Here is a 19,657-nt window from a genome sequence, read left to right as displayed (position 1 = left end):
AAATTTAACCCCTTGTGAAATTGTTGGGAAGTCCAGACCCTCAACCAAATGGCAAACTTGAGAGGCTTTGATATCAAGCCCATCTAATTTGAATATCTGAAAAAAACCCAAATACTACCGTTCAAGGAAAACATGAGAAACTTTAAAATATTCTGTATGCTGTGTTTGATCTTAATAAGACTTCCATCCGTTTGTCTCTTCTAGTTTATTACTTAATTACTTTAAAAATGAGTGAGACAAAGAACAGACATATTAAAGAAATTGTGAAAATGCACAAAACAAGATTTGAAAAAAAAAAACAAATACAGACTTAACATTGAAACTATAACATTTTGGAACAATGTTCTAGGCTTAAAAAAGGTTCATCTTCTGAATCACAAGAAATAATTAAAAAAAATGATAAGACAATGAAAACTACCAAACTAAATGTGGGTACCTGCAATAATCTTCAGGATTGAGAGAAGCAGATTACCCTTCAGAAAAAAAAACTTACAATCATGACAACCATCACTAGGAAGGATAGAGAAAACTATGCATGAATGTTAAGTGAATATATTTATTTATTTATAAAATCCAAAGAGTGATCACTCATATATTTCCTTTCCTGAACTTCATTTGCTCACACAGCATACAGTATCCAGTATCTCTCTTCGCTTAATACCAGGCTGTGGCAAGGGTAGAATATATGCTTTCCATTATGCTTTTATGATGTTTCTCAAAATTTCCTCTGGCTCCAAGAGGTGAAAGTTGATATTGAGGTGCCTTGCCTACGTGGTGGCAAGCAGGTAGGCAGGTATTTCACTCTAACCAGAATTTATTGCCTGGATAATATCACAGCACATCGTGGCATAACACTCTGACTACTTTTCAGAATGACTGGATTTCATCTGATGACAACATGTAATGCCAAAAGCGGGCATCTGAAGTGCTTTTGGCAAATTTATCTATACCAGGATCGCTTCTCTTCTTGATTTGTGCGTAGGTGTGAGGGTTAATAAACTTAGCATAAAAGCTCAAAGGGCACGCCGTAGGGGGGAGGGATTTCTATGTAAACGGGACATGTAATTTCACTCCTTTTCCTACACCATTACACGTGCAAGTGCTTCACACACAGACCATATTTTATTTAATGGATTATAACTAGAAGCACAGATATTACCTACTGTCAAGACTAAATGGACGACTTGTATATCTTCTACTTTCAACCTGCACATTTGGCGTCAAAACATTTGGTAACATTTGTTTATTGTATGCAGTAGCAAATGCAAAGGTCACTCTGTGCAGAGTAAACACAATGTTTGCAATTCAGTCTTCAGTCTGCAGACACTTTTTAAAGGGAAACACCACCTGTATTCAACCTAACTTTGACTGAAAAACAGGCAAACAAACAAAACAGACAAAAATACCATTAACCTTTGACCAACAAACACAGAAAGTTTTGCCATTAAATATCAAAAGTTGATGTCGTTTTGGAAAACAGTGACATTAATCAGAATGATGTGCACAAATGAGACAAGACACTGATGACAATGTCCTTGCCTCGTGATTGCCCCATTGGTTTGTGCAGGAAATATAATGTTCATGTGTCACTGTGATAATATCAGTGTTCTGGATAATCATGTGACATTTTACGATATTCTCCAGTGTCCTTATTTCTTGTGCAATTTTGATTACACTTTTCATGTTCTGTTTGAGTTAACTCCAGTCATATCAGTCAGACAAAAGAATAAACTAAGCCACTGGCCAGAGAGAAGTGACCAAGATGGAGGTAACAAGTGAAGGAGTTGTTAAAGATTAGCCTCCAGTGAGCAATACCACAGACATATGTATGACCAACTCTGTGCCTTGCTGACAGCCTATTTTAAAAAGGACCATGTTAACCCTTTGAGGATGGGCTGATTTGCTACAACACGCATTTCTCATAGACACTTGCCGGAGTATACTCGGGACTCGTCCTCAACAGGTTCAATGAATACTCACATTTGATTCTCTGTCAACTCTGTTGCTAGTCACCTTATTTTGGTAAAATTTTCACTAATCTAGAAACTCCTTCCCGTGAATAAGATCCCTTCTTCAACAATTTAGAACAAGTCCCAACAAACCTTCAGGCTTGGGGTGGGATAGATAGTGAATGCATGGTGTACTAATGCAGCTGTCATTTGTATGACGCACCTCTTGACCCCCGGGATAGGTGCGTCAAAGTACCAATGTGCGTCATACCTTTTAGGTACCATGACGTACCCTCCGTCACAAAAAGTGACACACCTTTATGAGCCATTGACGCATTAACCATGAAAAATGGTGACGCACCTCTTCGTGAAAATGACTGACCCTTGACGCACATGTTATTCGCGGTACGTCCCAGACTGGAAAAGTGTGCGCTCACGCAATTCGCTGCCTGCGAACTGTGTGCACCGAACGGAAATTCGCGCGCGTGAATCCCTGTCGCCTACGGACCCTGGATGTTTACATGGATCGCCGTGGTATCCCCATGACATTGTGTGGGCGGCTAGCTGGGGAGCGTGAGTATAGTAGCTTAGCTGCACACTGTAGCCAGCTGCCACTACACTACAGTCCCCTATTTCGTTTTGAGTCGGGGTAGAAGCGTTCCGTTGTGCAATGTCTGCTTGTATTTCTCTTCTTCTCCATCTGCTTGTCCCTTTCCTCTCAAGTACGAAATGATTTTTAGAGTGTTGTGTGTGTTTTTTGTAACGTTATAGCATCATTTTTCTGCAAGGAAGAGGTGAGTTTCTGTTCGTGTATTGATGTGCACTGCAGTATGTGCAGATGAAAAGCGTTCGAACTTTCTTTCCCGAGGCCGAGTATCGTGGAAATTCGATGTAGGCCTATTTCTAGGCCTATCAAAGGAGATCTCATATAACAGAATACTTATAACAAACTATTTTCCGGTCAAAATGAATTGATTTCCTTTGTTTTGTATCGTTTATTGACTTGATCCTAAGGATCTCGTCGCAATACCGAGTTTCCAATGTCTATATTTTCGCGTAGCTTTCGGTGCTGCCAACTTTTGCTAGGGCCTAATTAAATTTACTACACTAAACTTACCGTTCTCCACTGTCGTTTCTCACACCTTGTTTGGTACGATTTCTTCCATTTTATATCACTTTATCCGTTCCCTTTGTACTTTGAAGTATTTTACGTAATTCTTTCAAGTGTCTCGCACTGCTATTTTCGTAACGGCGATTTTTCCGCTTGCTGCAATCACTTTTTTCGAACCGAAGCGACGAAGTTTGATACCAGCCGCTTTAGTGTGCTGTGGGTTGTCTTTTCTAAATACATGTACCGGTATTTGTGTTGTTGGGAGGTGTTGATACTTTGTATTTGTTATTTATTTTCCTAGGTGTTTGTCTCGAGGGACTGCATTGTATGCGTGTTTCTTAATGTTGATAGGAAAAGGCTAAAATTGTCTGAGTGATGTCTGATGGTGATGATGATAACTATGCTGGTGGGAAAAGACGGCTTACTGTGAATGCTGAGCGTACGTGCCGTTTGTTTTATTTCACTTTCCCTCTTATTCTTCTTTCCCCCTTACTCTTCTTTTCCCTCCCAAGAATGATAAAAAAGAAATTACATACACTTCACAACAAAAAAGAACCACGTGCTACCAACCTTCGTAAAGTTAAATCTAAATGTTCAACATCAAATGCAAAGAATAAGGGGAAAGCACGAATGACTATAAATCAGAGCGAAGAGATTGTGTTACATGCAGTCTCTTCGGCTCGAAGAAACTTGACACCACACCTCTCTCCCTTTGTGGAAATTTCCACAAAAGCAGGTGCCACACCCAGGTGCGTGCCAGACGAAAGAATGCGCGCACTGGAATAAACAGCGTGTAAATATACTGGAAATATCGATGGAAGAACCAGCTCATTAGTTGAATTAAAGGAATAATTGCAAAGATATCGTGATTCTATAGCCTTTCTTTTGGCGCATAGTAGGAAACATCAACAGTCGAATATAGTGTACTTGATCGAATATCTTATGTTCCCTGAACAATGAAAAAAAAAAGATCGATTAATCAGTCAATTAAAAATGCAATCACAGAAATACTTAAAAGGTCTCGTATGCCCAGAGAAATTCACTACGAGTAGGTTCAATGAGATGCAGTCATCGCCTGGTTAGACAGCAAAATCATGACAATTGATTTCAGTTCACGCTCATCATAACTGCTTATTACTTATCAAAGTTTTGGCTATTAACATTCTTTCGTAGGTGTTTTTTGTTTGTTTGTTTTGTATGCTTTTCCTCGTGAAAGACGTAATGATTTCTTCGTATCGAACGTAGACTGCATGTTTACCGTTTATCCAAACAGTAGGCGCCTATAGGCGTACTTTCTGAATATATTCAGAAATTTCTATCAACATTTTTAATAAATTACAAGACTCCCAAATACCAGTTGAAAAAATTAAGAAATCGAATTTTTGAGATATGAACAAAAAAAAAATAAATAAATAAAAATGCGTAGGAAAAAACCACTTCAACTTCGAATGACTTCGAATTTCTCAAAACCGTTCCCTAGTTCATGGACATCATGGACATAGAAATGCGTGTTTTGATATATACACGTTGCTATGGTATGTCCTCGAACTACTCGTAGTATCTAGTTTCGCGATACTACGGCCTGGCCACAGTAATTTTTTCCGTATTAAACCTCCCGCCTCCCCTTCCCCGATTCGAAAACAGCTTGATTGAAGCCCCTGCCTATTTAAACACGAACCTTATTAAACCCCAAGTTAGGTACATGGTTTATATGGCTAGTGCTTAAATAGAATTTACTATTTTAAGTTAATATAGGTTTTAATAGACTCTCAGTAGTTCCATAATCGTTTGTATGTGTTTTGCGGCCTGGCCTCTGTCATGCCTCGTCTTCTGTATGTACGCCTGTACCTACATACGTGTACCACACGGTCACATCACGCACGTGGTTTTGCTGGAGATTCCACGGTCGACGGTCGATGCTACACTACATTGAATGCGATTGAAGGATAGCGAGCTTCGCGATGCCGCGGGCTGTATGTGATGATTTTAATCACAAATTGTGTTTGGTAGTGTGGTTTTGGAGCAAATTTGTGCTCAAACTTTCTGAAAAGACCTTTAGTCTGACATCAGATAGAAAAAGAAGACATACGAGAATGAAGTGAGTATCAGTATGTTATAATAAAACTGAATGAAAATTGTGTCATTTTCGCGTTTTCAGGAGCCGGTGAATTCGGCCGGCTCGCGATCGCGAGTTTGTTTTATTCTGTTACGGAGGGATACCATGCAAGAAGCCTCGCAAAATTACATGACGGTCCTATGAACGAACCTTTTGACACACTCTGGTTAAATGACCGACTATGACGCACATAATGGGTCAGTATTGTGACGGACATTTTGCTCCCGTGACGGTACCACGCGTCATCAAATTGGTGGTACTTGACGCGACCATGACGCACATTTCCCGGGGGTCAAGAGGTGCGTCATACAAATGACAGCTGCATAAGTAGCCCAGGAAAAAGTAAAACTTAAAATACTTTAAACATAAGCCTGCATATGCATGTCTGCCAAAGGGCTACTGGAGCTGGTAACTTCTCTTCACGACTGTTTCCCTTTTTTTCAGCATTAGGAATGGTATTGATACGGGAATATTGTTTAAGATGCCAGCAGTCAGGCCACCACTGAACCTGCATAAAAACACATGTCTCCCCATCACTGCAAATAATGACTTACCCTCGGGGATCTCGGAGACTTTGGAGACCCTTGTTTCAGTTTTTCATTACCAGGCTGGACAGGAGAGAAGTAAAAAATAAACTTCACTTTAGACTGACAAACTTCTGAGTTTACCAGCAGGTCTGGTAGGGAAAAAGAGATGACACTCCCATAAGTATAGACTCTCTAATGTGTATAGGTTACCTACATTTTTATTTCATTTCATTTCATTCATATAAACATATATATAAAAGATTCATAAATTGATTGACTATAGTAAGTGACAACATGGAACAATATAGCTTAAAGGTACATATAAACATACATAGATATGTACAGGCATACAAGCATCCATGCTATGTATATTATGTAGTGGTCAGTTTGTAGACAGAGAGAAAGAGAGATAAAGCTAATGAACAGAAAGACGGTTTAAAAATATCAAACACAATCCTTTCCTTCAGCCTCAATATTGTTGAACTTTCAATTAATGCTTTAGTTTCCTTTGTATATAGTGTGGATGATGAAGATATTTGTGGTTGGTGGTGAACTTGATTAATGGGCGTAGAACTTTACAAGGTTAGTGGGAACAAATTACAGCCGCTGACCCAGACACCATAAAGGCATATGGGGATCTCACAAACAGCATAAATCATAGTTGACAACTCTTACTCACTCTCTCTCTCTCTCTCTCTCAAAGAAAAAAAAATGATATTCTTGCATGGCACGATAATATCAAAAGCATAATGGAGAAAGAAATCACCTAGTATTGTGGGCCGAAAGAATATTTTTGTAAGTGCTGCAGTGATGATGGTGGGAGAGACTGTGCTCTCTGTTACTTTTGGACCCCTTTCAGATTGGTAAAGACTCTTTCATTCAAGCATCATTCTAATCCAGTCATATTTTGGAAAGTGTGAAAGCAAACTGGAATCACGTTTCTCAGCAGCGTGTGTCCAAAATCATGATCAGCCATTATGTGGTTTGGATGGGTTGTCCACTCAAATTTGTTTGTACATGCATCCGGGTGCACACTGGCAGTTGAGATGATTTTAATTAGAAGACGTGAAGATTAGCTTGACTGTGTATTCCCATTTAAAATGGTGTATGAAAGTAGTAAAGTACTTTTGAAATTAATTGTATCACATGCTGTGTGTTTGATTGACAGGTCTTGTAGTTTGTTGTTGAATGGGTTGTGTTATTACATTTAATGAATGACAAGAAGACTTATTTCAGTAATTGAGCACACCTAACTATAAACAGGGTTAGAGATGTCTTTCTGAAATATGAAAACAAACCACTTCTTTCATTCGTGTGAAAGCTCTCTGTGGCATATTTGCCAGGACAGCTTGATTTGCGGGCACAGAAGACTGAAAAATGAACGTCAGTTTCAATTGTACTGAGTTTTACTCAAAAGTATATGGGAGAGGGGGTTGAATTAAAGAGAAAAACGGGAAGAGTAAGGTCACACTCTCCCTCAGATGACCACAGCTGTTGCTTGGTCAGAATATAAAACGCCACTAGGGATTTTGCAGAGATTTTCATCTTTGCTAAGTAGGCCTATTGTTTTCTGTTATTCAGATTATGATTTGCTTGTCATGTCTTTGATGACCATATTTATCATCTAGTCATATTCTATGAGGAGTAGGACTTGATTTCTTTTTTCCACAGATAATCACATTGACCTCTTTCTAAATCTACAATCAGATAAATGCCTATATCAATCAAACTGAAGAAGATAACTGGTGACATATGATACAGGAACAGGAAATAATTCATCCATATATACTTTGTACAGCTCTGCTTGAGTTATAATTTCATAGCAAGGAGAAAAATAAACATATCTGATATGTTACCAGTATTTGTTTTAGTAAAAGTAATAATGAGAAATAGAACTAATATATTCAATGATAATATTTGTTACAAAACAACAAAACTACTACGACTGCTACCACCAATACTGATAATAACACCGATAATAATCACCACCACCATCATCATCACCATCGTAGTCACGCCACTGATAACATGATTTCAAAGGATCTCTGCGGTGTATCCATTTGGAATGGTAGTTTGAGCAACATGTAAACAAACATTGAATAACTTTCTTTGATGACTTACTGATGGACTTGATGGAGGTAGACATGTTGTCATCACCTGCAGAAAAACAAAACAAAACAAAACAACAATAAAGCAAAATGAGATCACCAGAAACAGACTTGAAGTACAATGCATGCAGGCATTGTCCAGGAATATATTGAATACTACACAACAGAGAGACAGAGAAAACATACTGAGGTATCTGAGATGAATAAAGCGGATTAATAGAACCAACAGAATTCACCATAAGAAAGTACTCATCAAAAATTTATAATTTTACAAGTCATTTGAGAGGAACATTAATACAAATATATAAAAATGATTAATAAAGCAGATTAATGGAACCAACAGAATTTACCATAAGAAGGTACTCATCAAAAATTAATAATTTTACAAGTCATTTGAGAGAAACATTCATATAAATATACAAAAATGCAGATTTCACATTTGTGAAGTCTGCAGATGAACACAGCCCCATTACAGTGAATTTGCAATCAATGTACTGCAGTTTCTTTCAGACACACAACATATCACATAGTTGACCATGTAGACCGCTGATAGCAAAACTCAAAAGAATGTCTACTTTATCACAGTGATTTATATCCCATAATGCAAAGTGACATGTGACTTCCTGTCTCTGATTGGGGCATTACACACAGGAGTAAAACAGGAAGATGTCAAAGCCCATTCACACAATACAGGAAGTTGTTCACTTAAAGGAATTAGCCACCCACATTCCATAGCTTACATTCACTCTTCCAAGTAATGTCATATTCTCAATTTCTCTCTCCCTCTCTCTCTCTCTTTCCCTTTCTCCTATTCTTTCTCTTTCTCTGTCTATATCTCTTAATACCTCCACCTTTCTCTCTCATGTACCCATACTTTTTTTCTTTAGCCTTCTTTCAGAGAAAAGCTTAGTTTCGAAACATTAGCAAGAACCTAAATACCTTATATGAATGTCACCACCCGGGTTTTGCTATCACTTTTGATATAGTGAGTAATTTTTCATTATGTCTCTTGGAATTAATTTGTCATGTTTATATAGGGCCTATAGCTATGAAAACATCACTGGTATCACATTATATTAGTCTATGTTTAACGTTTACTTTCATATATTTTTGCAATGACTTCTCCTGTTAGGAAAGTCATCAGTTTGGAGATTGTTTGTGTAATGGTATTGTTTGTGTGTGACATTATGAAAATGTGGTTGTGTGCGACTAATATTTCTTGGACCTGAAAATCTTTGCCAAGGACATATTTGGTAATTTGTGGAACATCTCACTGGGATGGATTATGAGATAATTTAAAACTGGAAAAATGGACTTGAAACTTGGTGTGGGATTTTAGTACAGTACACACACACAGACAGACACAAACAAACATGAATAAATCTTTTCACAGTTTGTCATGGGTCTGTATGTGTGCTAAAAATATAAATCATATCTTGCTAGCAGAGGTAAAGGTATGATAGGACATTTCCTGTGTGATAACGACTTGGGCCACCATGGCATTACCTTGTTACATCCAATTTTCCAACATGCCTTCATGGCACACCTGGTAAAAAGGATAACCAACAGATGAATTCTACAGGCTGGCAAAACAGAGTTATATACGAGAGACCAACTGTGTACACATCCCTAATCCATAGATTTTTTTTTTCTTTTGATGCTTACATGGCTCAAGTAATGATAAAAACTACATGACAAGATGCCTGTCATTGCAATATGAGATACTTTTTACCAAATATAGACAGAGATTATTTGTAAACATTTCTGCAAAAAGAAATAACTAGGTCTGGTTGGTAGGAATATCCCTTTGTGCCTGGTATGGGTTCTGTTGGTAGGAGGGAAGTTTTGGCGAAAAGAGGAACAAGAAAAAGTATGGCTGGGTTCTACCAGTCGCTCCAACCACAGTAGGCAGAGGCATTTGAAGAATGAAAGCTCACGGCGATTCCTCTCACTGAGCTGTCAGAAATTATTCCTGAATCAGAGGTAAGCATCCGGTAGGCCTGTCTCACAACCGTGCCTCCAGCCGCACTATTGGGGTCATATCAAACCTCAAAAGATTTCTTTTTTAGCTCATATCATGGACATCCAGCTCAATGGAGTAGAGAATCAAAATGTTTGATGTGTTGATTACAAGTCAGTCTTGAAGTAAAGCAGCAAAAATTATCTGTTTTGTTGAATTATCAGGATCCTCCAACAATTCACTGAAAGCTGTCTTTATGTTTCATGTCCTCCAAGCCATGTGAGAAAGTCCTTTTCTGGCCCTGATCCATTAACTCATTTACAATGATTTCATTTTCAATAAGCTGTCGTATCTGCAATTGAGCAACATCAAAATGAATTCAAATCTAATGTATATTCACACTATGAAGTAGCTGATTGAAGCATACCTTGCTTTAAAGTGTAGAAATGGATATAGATATGATCTCACATGGCATTTTGTTCATCATCTGTCATAAAGAGTAAAATTGTGATACAAACCTGTGTAGGCCTAATTCTTCAAACCATAGCATCGGTATGGCCTATACATTTAACGGCATGGTCCTAAACTGGATAATTACATTTACTTAAATGTAGTGATACCTGATGCATATCAAAGAATTAAAGATGTGAGGTAAAATGCAAGTATTGGGTGAATGAAATAATTTGCACAAGGAGATCATAATCAGCAGTGTTGATCAAACTGCAGGCCTATACAAAAACATGCAGTTATGCTCTAATAGGTAGTAATCATCTGTTTAGAGATATGGTAAACTTGTGCCTATAGAAGATAGATACCCCTATATCCCATTATATCATTGTGGAAAGAAATGCACTATAATTAAGAGGAATGATGGCCTCTAAATCAAGCCAAGCATTGTAAAAAATACACTCCTAAAATTCCAAAGCACTGATCGACTACAACTGCCTGCAAAAAGTGGCAATTGCAAAATCTGACATGCCTAATCAATTTCTGCTCAAGAACTGTAGTTCTTTTTCCCTGCATAAACACCTTATACGGGGGAGCTAGATATAGAAATTGGCATCAATGAGCTATACAAAATTCATAATTTGTCTGAGATGAGATATCTTAACTGACATATTGCTTGACTAAACCAAAGAGAAAGAAATGTTAAATGAGAGTCTCTGCTTTTCACGATATAGCACATTTTTACAACAATGAAAACTTCACATTTGAGAAGAGTAAACATACAAGACAAAGATACATAATTTCAAGCATGACTGGGATGCCAATGATGGAGAAAGAGAGGGAGAGAGAAAAAGACTTCTATGGTTTTAATTGCCTCATGTGATGCATCACCAAATGCAATCACCCCAAAAGGAAACAGAAATTAATGAAAACTGTGTTTGTCATCTATTTGCATCAACTGGAAGGGGTTGTAGTTTTGCTCAGACCAAATTTGACAATTTGGCATCTGTAAACTTTGTGTCATTGCCACTACAAATAAACACAGACAAAATTTGAAATGACCACAAACTGGCAGTTGGACCTTTCAAATGGACCTTTCTTTGGATGTGGTTATGTAAGTGTGAGTACAAACAGGAACTTTGTGAAAGATTGCAGCCACCAGTGACTAATATATATTTCACGATCCAAGTCCCATGAGAAGGCTACCGTAGAGACAGATAAATATATATTCCAACCACAGAGAGAGAATTGTGGATGGAGATAATCCTTAGAACACATAGGCCAGGATCACATGAGCACACAAGACCAATTTGCTGTGGACTTTTCATCTTTTATCACTCACTGTTCACTGGGAGAACATTCCATGTGATTGCGTCAGCTTACGCACAACAAAGACGAAAACAAACTTCAGAATTTGCATCAAGGTTCACAGTTTGAATCCAAACAAGCCTATCACTGAGATACATACGTACACATATCAGTCTTTTTACTGGACCCTCTGAATCAAACTCTCTCCCCTTCCTCAGAATGAAGCTGGTAGGTTTTAGTCCTAAGACACCTATTACATATCCTGATTTTTTTTCATTCCACTTTTACTCAAACATCTCACCCCCCCCCCCCCTCCACTATGGGGACAGCCACTACTATTTCCCAATTTCATCTGACCCAGTTATCCACCGCAGCCGTCCCCAATCTACCCAATCTCTTTTCGCCCTTGGCATTGGTGATGCCTTTGACCCCCTGCACAGCCATCAAGAGGTCAGAGGTTATGTTTCTGTGACAGAGAGGAGAGGAAAGTAATCTCTCCCCCCTTCACCTTGCTTCTTGGGGTGATGCCTTGTTTCCATGGTGACGGGCAAGCTGGGATGAAATGATTCAGGCACCCGGTTTCGATACAAGAGATTTGACACCAAGAGAACCTGTATGGAAAGTGCTCTCTGTGAGACTGCAATTGCTTCAATTTCAACAGGCTTGAATTCTGTTTGGCTTCATGTTGTACAGAAGGTTCAGAGCCAAGGATTTTTCCCCATCAAACCATGATGCATTCTGACAGAAGAATCAGCAATGGCTGCCCCATCTACCATTTTCCATGGAAGCCACCCAAAGCACCCTGTAACATTCTTGGGGACTTTTTTCCAATTCACTCAAGTTTTTGGCGCTTGTACAAGTCCTCCTTTTCTTTCTGATTTTTATATGGTAGTCTTTATGTGCATACAATTGTGGGTGGGGGTGGCCCGGTCCAAGAGAACACAAGCATATTTTCTCTGCAAGGGCAAAATATGTGGTATAGACATTGCAAATTGCAATCATTTTTTCCAAATCACCAAAAAGGAACATCATACCGCTGCAGGTCTTGCTCTGCATACATAATCACTTGATTTAAAAGAAAAAAAATGTGTGATCAAATCAAACCATCTCACTGCAAACCACTTTTAGTAACCAAGATGTAGACAAAAAATATGTATATATTTGTTATGCAGGCCTATATAGAGTTGCAGATATAATCCAATCAGAGCCGCATACACATGAACATGTGTTATTTTACTGTCACTTAGTTCATTAATGTTGGGTGCTTGTACTGGTGTTAGAGCTATTGTAACACTAGCACCAGCAATAGTCCCACAGTGTATACTTTTATTATCAGTTATTTGGGTGATAAGAACAGTGACAGCACTGAACTTGAAATCACTCATTATCCTAAAATTTTGCTGCTACACTGAAAAAAAAAGAATAATTCTCCTTCAAAATGAATGTATATCAGTTAGCTATAGTGAACATTTGACATGTAATGAATTTATAACACTATTACCAACAATGCTTGACTTCACAGGAATTATCCTTTAACAAACATCATACCAAATAATTCACCTTTGTAATTACCACAATGCTAATTAAATGATCACAAAACTTATGGTCTGTGTTTTACAAAGCACTGAAGTCAAAATCCAAATTACTTTCAGCTGCATTTTGAACGGAACATCAATGACCCAGATATGATAAATGTTAAGAGTTTTCTCATTCTTTTTAATGTGTGGTATTGCTGACATTTATTTCATTAATTTCCCTTTCTTTGGATGTGTAGTTTTGACATTTTTTTTTCAAAGAAAGTGATCACTTTGTCACATGGAAATATATAATGCTCCTTCAAGCTCCGACAAATATTGTGTGAGAAAAATCTGATGATAAAAAATGTAGAATGTGGAGGTGGTGTTGGAATGTCAAGAAGGACACCAGCACTGCTTCATTCATGAGAAAATTCCTGCATTAAAATTCTGTTGCTGGGAGCATCGCTATGTAGATCCATTCAGTACATAAGCTATGTCAAGAAGATTATGAATGCGTATACTGGGGCTGCTTCCTCCCCTTTCCACTTTACCTTGGTGCAGTTCAGTGATGTAAAGAAATACCCACTTCCCTTCGGCATGGCGACAAGAACCGAGGATGATGTCAACAATTAAGTTTGATGAAACTCGATGAGACATCAAAGGGGTAGCAGAGAACACAAATGATGATTGATGCAAATATTGCTGCGCAAATTTTGATAAACAAACTTGGTCTGGTAAGAAATGCCCTCAAGAATTTGTTTCCTTTACGGAGAAGAGGTTGATAAAGCAGGATAACAAATGAAGTTGATGTCATGCACAGAGGGGTAACTCTTCGCTATAGAATCCAGACTGCAAAGGCTGATACTCTTTTTATGTTGCATATAAAAGCAGCAGAAGGCAGATCTCTTGACAAATAAAAAAAATTAAATGATGCACACATTGAGTCTGTTGCCTTGGAAATTCGTTTAACTCCCTGGAAGAGAAAACAGCCAAATTGAAATGAATAATTTTATGTAACTGTACTGAGGCAGAGTAGCAAGGAAATTCAAAATACAGTGGAGGTGGTTGGAGTGGGTTACAAATGCAAGGTCAAAGATTATTCTATGGGCCAGAAATTAAAGAATTCTCTGCACTGACGACACATGATTGTATTTTCCCCCCTAAAGATGAGCAAGTTTTAAGATTGAAGTTCCTCTTTACTCCCTTATTCCTTCTTCACTGAGTGAAACAGGAATGATTGATTTTTGTCCTTGGATCAAGCCGGCTTCAGAACCACAAAAAGATTCCCCAAAATTGATCGTTGACTCTTGGGAAAGGAGATAGGTCTAAGTAAGAGTAAATATGCTGATTTATCAAAACCAGCTGCTGACTCCCCTGACCACAAATGCAAGTTGTGCAATTATCATATTTTCACTTGAAAAACTTGTCTATAAAAGAAATATGACAGGAAATTATCAAGTACATCTCCTTACATGAAAAAATCTAAACAGAGGGAAGTTTTGTGACCCTAATGCATCATAACATATCTTTGAAATTCATATGAAAAGCTGATTTTCTAATGAGACAAGGAAAATCCATTTTGATATCCACTATGGATAACAGGACTTATAAACTGAGAGAAAAAGAGACAAGTAAATCCTCCAATTCCGGTGCCAAATTTGATTGCAAAATACCACATCCAATGAAGTTTAAGTTGCGAGCTGATTCATCACATCCAGTCTCAGTGTGCATGACTCTCCAATCCTGCCTCTCACATTATCCAAACAATTGATTAGTAAAGTCCCAAGTAACACAAAAGTGCAGAATAACTGCCAACTGTATACTCAAGATGACAGAAGTATCAATTCATTATCCTGAATGGTGTCCTCCAAAATGATAAGCACAAACTGTACCCAAGTCTCAGCTTCATACATCTGTTTGGTCTCAACAGGATGGAGAAGGAAGGATTTACAAGAGTAACACCAGAAGATCTTTGAAGATGGCTTGAAGCTACTCAGTCAATTGATGTGTGGATGAGATAAACACAAGGTCTTCTTAAACCTAATCAGAGATGAAGTGAGTGAACTTCCGTCAGTGAGAACAGTCTGAATTTATGCTATAATTTGTGCTTTGTTTCTTCTGTAAGGTTTGTGTTGATTCTTGTCTGGAACATTTGAATCTTCAGTGCACAATTCTCCTGAAAGTAAATAATGGGAGTAAAGCTAAATAAGCAGATTAAAGTCTACCACTGGATCAGTACAGGATCAACGACCACAACTGTCTCATTTTGCATTTGGTATTCATGCGAATATCCTGTCTATAGACTTATGATACTACTTGTCTCAACCATTTGCTTTTACACTGGGTAGTCATATACCTAGCTCTGTTCACTTGTGCCTAATAATCTTAATTGTTTTAGTGAGGGGCAAATTAAATCTATCAAAAACAGATAAAGATTGTACATGGTATAAACTGTATGAATTGCAAGTGCATGTGCGTGTATGGGGGGAAGGGGTTTGGGGGTGTGAGTAGGTGTGTTCAATGTACCGGTACGCTGTTCAGCCAAGCAGCTAAAAGTATACCTTACTTCCTGTTGGTATGGCTTCCTTGAATAAAAGAACAAGCAAACAAAGACAAAGGAAGTCTGATTGCTAATCAACATGAAGGTTTTAAGTAGGAGGAGCTTTGTCTCCATGGTAATCAACCAGAAAAAAAAACAAGTGAATCTTAAATCATGGCGACACCGTAGGTATAGGAAAGTTCTTTACCGTGGGCAGGCAGAGTGAGAGGCAAACGTGGAAAATGGGAAAGGAGCAAATGATAAGCTGACATGAAGCAAACACAGTAGATATTACTGAAGACAAATCAGTATGGATACTTCTTCATTTATTTGATCATACAAATGTCAAGGCCAAATTCATGCCTACCTGGTGCTGTATGAAAAAAAGATAGAAAGTATAGCTAGTAAACACTTTGATGCATGTATTTGGAAAAGCATATATGTGTGGAGTACATCATCTGGTACAGTCTGGTTCAAGCAAAACAGAATTGATAAACAAAGCAAAATCAAAGTTTTCACATAGTACTGGGTGATTATGAATTTTTTTCAATGTGATAGGAACCAGAATTGCATTTTGGGCAAAAGAAGTGTACAGTTGTGCTTACACTGATGCCTATAAAAATTCAATATGGAATGAATATTCACGAGTGAAAATTATTTGCTTATTTTTGATTAGCCAACTTCTCTATCAGGACCGATTCTACAATAGATGGTTAACATTTGATGGGTGCTGGGAGCAGCATTAATTACTTAAGGTTCATTTCTATCTCTAACATCTCCTTTTTGCCCTCTTTTTGTCTAGTTGCAGCAAGCTGACATAATATCCACAGATATCAACAAATATCTGATGTATATTGTATAAGCTGTTATTTTCATGAGGGTTTAATTTTCACGAATTTGTGAATCTGTTGTAATGCAAATTTAACAACACACGAAAATGTCGCCTTGCACCAGGGCAAAAGTGCACTTGCGATAGCGTCGGTGTCCATTCGTGAAAGCAACATCTCGCGAAAATGTCTGAGACCTCCTCATTCGCGAAAATATCTGAACACAAAAATAACAGATTATACAGTATAGAGTACACTACAGATTCTCTACTTCACATTGAAAAGCATCTTGCATCATAGAAGAAGACTGTGATATTGATTTTAGCAATCCCAAAACGGAAATGACATTCCCACATAATCAGTGCAGAATTGAAACTATATAGGATACAGGGAGGATAGACTAGGCTTTACTGTGGATTAGAAAGATAAACTGGCTTTAGAGCTAAGTTCAGGATTTCTACACTATACAAGCTTGATATAGAAAGTACATTGCTGGTCTACAGCAGAACGCTGCATCTCCTTTCTCTATTTCTAAATTACACATTTAGAGAAACTGACTTTTCTGTCATTATCTCTATTAAACTGCTATTAAGTTGTTGATGTTTTAATCACATTGACATAAAGAGCCCTAACAGATGCACTGGAAGAATAACTTGGAATGCCTATAATTATCCATAGGAAATCAGAGAATTTACGTAATTGTAAAGGAAAGAAGTATGAGGACAATGAGGGATGATTTGCGATGACTGAAGAACTACCCAGTGATGGTTTAAAAGATAAAATCGGCATTTCAGTGACAAAGACAGATTTGTCATTGTCATTTTCATACTGATTTTTGCAAAACAAACCTTCAAAGAGTAACAGGATTAAATATAAAACCCCCATATCCTTCAAAAGAACCCAGCTTATGGTAATTGCAGTAGTACATAATGCAGCTAAAACAATCTAGCTGAATGTAATGAGATATTGAATTCTAGAGCTGCCATTTCTTAACATTCAATATTCAGTCAAATAAAACTGGACAATAACATTACAATATCGGCTTGAAAATGTCAATCATAACTTGTTCAGATCTAGACAAGCTGGCCCTGACCCATCAAATCTAGTACATGATCAAACACTATTTGGGCATGATTAGGAAAATACTTCATCCAAGTTAGGCCTGTTGATTCAAAACTTTTTCAAACACAAAATATGAACACTAGCAGGCAAGTGTGATGGCATTAATCAACACCAACACTGCTGACATACAAAACTCTCTATATTCTTCCCTTCCATGCTATCCCATCCTGAATTACTCAAGAAGGTGCTGCACTGGGATGGTATGTTATTATTACTTACCTGTCATGCCTATTACTCTGTCTTACTGTGTTGACATGTGGGATATTGAAAGAACCACTGTATAAACTGCATGACCCTGATAAAGTATTAAACACACTCTTAACCCTATGTGAACTATCACCTCAAAATTCCATTGAAATTTAGTGCAAACATGTTGCCAATTGACAGAGGTAAAATGGTACAGTTTGAACATGGACCCTACCGGTAGGGTCCATGGTTTGAACAATCACACATTCAGATTTTACAAACATATCAGCAGGTATGTGAAACAAAACAAATTTCCAAACATACTTCCAGGACCCTACATAATCTAGATGAACTGGAATTACTTCATGCACGTCAACTGATTTGAATAACGCTATGGGAAACACCAAAACAGATCTTCATGATGCATGAGCAACACTGTCTGCCACCATCAATGATCGGACCAATCGTCAAGACTAACTCTATGTCCTGCTACAGTCATTGAACCCATACCTACCGGTATTTGGCATCATCAAAAGTGCATCATCCAACCTCCTGAATGAAAATATATATTCCTCAGACAACATCCAAAAGTGTCCTCTACACCACGGAGAGGCCTAATGGTAGGGAAAGAAGATCTTCTTGGTTTCTATTCACAACTGAAAAACACTCATGAAGCAGGAGACCTCCACAGCATGAGCGAAAAAAATACTGCCAGTTATGCTGCTGGTGTACATCCACAGTCTAACGAAGAAGAGATGCCACTGCTACCACGGTGACAGACGATGGGGGTAAAGAAAAGAGGGTGAAGTGAGGCAGGGAGAAGAGAGAAGATATCAGCCCGTTTCTCTCCCTCTCTCTCTTTCTCGCTCTGTTTCACAGCAGTGCAAACTACGGAGGATTGACCTGACCTTGTAGTTGGAAATTTTCAGTTTGTGGGATGTCCTCGGAATAACGATAAAAACAATAACAGTGACTGGGGAATGAGACTATACTCCACCGCAACAACAACAACAGCAGACAAGAAAATGGCAATGTGGGAGAAAAATTGTGACAGTTCTGCTAGCAGATATTGACAGGAGTCGAGGGAGTGTAGATTGTAAGGATTGGGTAGTAAGTAAAGTGTTTGTTTAGCCCATACTTATTTATTGAGAAGTAAACAGAAAAAAAACAACTGATTTATTAGTATCAAAATTCTTCAAAATTCACAATAATGAGGAGAACAACTTATGTAAATGTTGACAAAGATTTGGTCACACACCCCAATTTTATAATTTGACCACATCCTTGAGTAAACAACAATGACAGCTTAATGGTCTAGAGTACAATGTAATCACATCATGGTGGTCATATCCTCACACCACTATTTCTGCATCTCTTTATGTCCATCAAAATATGTGTAAATGAGGACCGATTCAATAAACAAACCAAAATGTCAATACTATTGTAAACCAAAGCTACTGAAAGAAATATTTTTACTGTCATTTAGTCACACTAACATTCTAGGAATTATTTGCAAATAGTAGGACAGCAGCAATCAAATTAGTTCGGGGAACTAATATACTAGATTTCCCTGCCAACTTCCTGACATACTGCCCTGAAGTATCAAATGCATCGGCAAAAAATACAGTCATGTTTTCCTGTCACAAGTTTTGTTTAAATGGTGAGAATTTTTGATTTTGCTGTTGTTCCCCTTCTTTCACTTACTTCCTATGTACATATGTCTTCCTTGCTCTGAGACTGAAGTGGTGATGTATTATTCCTCACACCTATGGCTCTACTCTGTTGAATGTCGCCCTTATGAAAAGTGTTTTCAATGAGGAGTACTTGTGTATGATGCCATGAGAAGCAGAAGGTAATAACACCATTGACTCTGCGTATACCAGTAACGTCTTTCTAGCTCTCACATCCACCTGCTACTGTATCCTTCAGGTTAACAACAT

At 37.9% G+C, this 19,657-nt stretch overlaps 1 pseudogene; it reads right to left on the bottom strand.

Moving 5' to 3' along the window:
- The window catches only part of LOC139708703 (tensin-1-like), a 210,337-nt pseudogene that overhangs the window by 96,951 nt on the left and 93,729 nt on the right, over positions 1 to 19,657 (bottom strand).

This window comes from Diadema antillarum, unplaced genomic scaffold, assembly GCF_040938485.1.
Source record: "Diadema antillarum isolate AM-2024a unplaced genomic scaffold, OU_Dant_1.0 seq00001367_RagTag, whole genome shotgun sequence".
Taxonomy (NCBI): Eukaryota; Metazoa; Echinodermata; class Echinoidea; order Diadematoida; family Diadematidae; genus Diadema; species Diadema antillarum.
This window is presented reverse-complemented; position numbering and strand designations above follow the sequence as displayed.